Source organism: Cervus elaphus, chromosome 31 (assembly GCF_910594005.1).
Source record: "Cervus elaphus chromosome 31, mCerEla1.1, whole genome shotgun sequence".
Lineage (NCBI taxonomy): Eukaryota > Metazoa > Chordata > Mammalia > Artiodactyla > Cervidae > Cervus > Cervus elaphus.
Window position 1 is genome coordinate 18,831,059 of NC_057845.1, and position 2,911 is coordinate 18,833,969.

Consider the following 2,911-nt stretch of genomic DNA (forward strand, 5'->3'; position numbering starts at 1 on the left):
ATCATAAAAAGTATGGATGACTCTTACATGCATATTGTTAAGTGAAAGAGGCCAATCTGAAAAGTCTATAAACTGTGATTCCAATTATACGATATTCTAGGAAAAGGCAACACTCTAGAGACATTCAATATCAGAGGTTGCCAAAAGTTTAGTGGACATAAAGGAACATTGAGTAGATAAGAAACAGGAATTTTTTTGGATTGTGAAACTATTCCATTTAGTACTATAATTATGGGAACATGAAATTATGCTTTTTAAAAAATATATAGACCTTTATAGCACAAAGAATAAACCAAAATATGCAAATTAAAAAATCACTTAGGAGGTCAGGCAACCCCAAAATGGAATGCAGAAGTGCAGATAACTGGCTGTAATACAGCATGTGAAACAATTTCACTGACCTTTGGAAATGAGAGAAATCTTGAAGATTAAAAGTTAAAGAAACTATATATAAACACTGTATTCAATTTGAAAAAGTTGTTTTGCAGAGACATATTGATGACAATTAGCTTGGTCTGAATGTTTGTACCCTCCTAAACTTCATATGTTGAAGTTCTAACCCCCACCCCACTCCGGATGATGGTAACAGGAGGTGAGGTCTTTGAAAGGTGACTAGGTTATAAGGGTGGAGCCCTCAAAAATGGAATTAGTGCCTAAAAATGTTTCAGAGAGATTCTCAGCCTTTTCAATGATGTCACCTTGATCTTGGAAGTGCTAGGCTCTAGAACTGTAAGAAATAAATTTCTGTTGTTTATAAGTAACCCAATTAATGGTATTTTATTATAGCAGCATAAATAGATTAAGACATCACTCATAGAGAAATTTAACAGTTAGTTAGGTGGATTAGTTAAATGGATGATGGATGGTGGGAGCATAGTTGGAGTAGGAGATTACAGATAAGCAAGGGGATAAGAAGAGGAGAACCTTGTAGCAATAAATCAGAAATTGATATATCATTATCCACTTTCTTACTTAATGGAGGTACAAATGGTTGGTTACATATGGACTCATGAGTTTTATGTATGTGTCGCTGTGCTGTGTTAAGTCGTTTCAGTCATGTTTGACTCTATGCAAAACTATGGACTGTAGCCTGTCAGGCTCCTCTGTCCAGTAGGATTCTCCAAGCAAGAATACTGGAGTGGGTTGCTATGCCCTCCTCCTCTTTCTGACACAGGGATTGAGTCCAGGTCTCTTATGTCTCCTGCATTGGCAGGTGGGTTCTTTACCAGTAGAGCCACCTGCGTAGCCCTATATGTATTTACATGGGTTCATATACACATATAATTTGCTTGATGTCAGCTGAGAGGCCTAGAAGCAATGACACCCCAGTAGTAGTGAGCACATCTAATACTCAGGTCTTGATTTTAAATACCCTTCTAGCAAAGAAACAGGGCTCCATGAGAGATGAGTGACTCCTGGACTGGGGAAGGCAATATGTAAAGCAGCCTTGAACATTTTGTAGAAACCAAAAGTAAGAAAGTGCTTAAACATACACATACACATGTAAGTGAACTTTTCTTTAGCTGAGGCATGTATAAATGGTAAGATCTGAGCCATGATAACTATTGAGATTGATGTAAAGAGAACTAATATGGAAACATGAAGGAGATAGAGATCAAGCTTTGATTGATTTAAATGTGAAGATTAGGAGGAAGGAAAGTAATGAAAATTGCTGTTCTTCATCACAAACTTCCATGGTACATCCTACAAAGGATGATGTATTCTCTTACTATGGTGATGATGGTTTAGTTGTTAACTCATGTCTGACTCTTGCCACCGTATGGACTGCAACCATCCAGGCTCTTCTATGCATGGAATTTTCCAGTCAAGAGTACTGGAATGGGTTGCCATTTCCTTCTTCAGGAGATCTGCCTTACCCAGAAATTGAATCTGGGCATTTGGTCATCACAAGATGAGAAACATTGAGGTAGAGAGTGTTTAATACTGAGTATTTCTATACTTTTTACCTTAAATGTGAATAGTTGAGCTTAAATAAAGCAGGGGATTATTTTGTGACTAATCACTGCAGACGGTGATTGCAGCCATGAAATTAAAAGAGGTTACTCGTTGAAAGGGAAGTTATGACCAACCCAGGCAGTATATTTCTGCTTCTGTTAGGTCCCTACCATTTCTGTCCTTTATTGAGCACGTGTTTGCATGGTATCTCTAATTTTCTTAAAGAGATCTCTAGTCTTTCCCATTCTACTGTTTTCCTCTATTTCTTTGCATTGATCACTGAGGAAGGCTTTCTTACCTCTCCTTACTATTCTTTGGAACTCTGCATTCAAATGGGAATATCTTTCCTTTTCTTCTTTGCTTTTCACTTCCCTTATTTTCACAGCTATTTGTAAGGCCGCCTCAAGCAGCCATTTTACATTTTCGCATTTCTTTTTCTTGGGGATGGTCTTGTTTCCTGTCTCCTGTACAATGTCACAAACCTCTGTCTCTAGTTCATCAGGCACTCTGTCTATCAGATCTAGTCCCTTAAATCTATTTCTCACTTCCACTGTATAGTCATAAGGGTTTTGATTTAGGTCATACCTGAATGGTCTAGTGGTTTTCTCCACTTTCTTCAATCTCTGTCTGAATTTGGCAATAAAAGTTCATGATATGAGCCACAGTCAGCCCCTGATCTTGTTTTTGTTGAATGTATAGTGCTTCTCCATCTTTGGTTGCAGAGAATATAATAAATCTGATTTCATTGTTGACCATCTTGTGATGTCCATGTGTAGAGTCTTCTCTTGTGTTGTCGGAAGAGGATGTTTGATATGACCAGTGCGTTCTCTTTGCAGAACTCTATTAGCCTTTGCCCTGCTTCATTCTGTACTCCAAGGCCAAATTTGCCTGTTACTCCAGGTGTTTCTGACTTCCTACTTTTGCATTCCAGTCCCCTATAATGAAAAGGGCACCT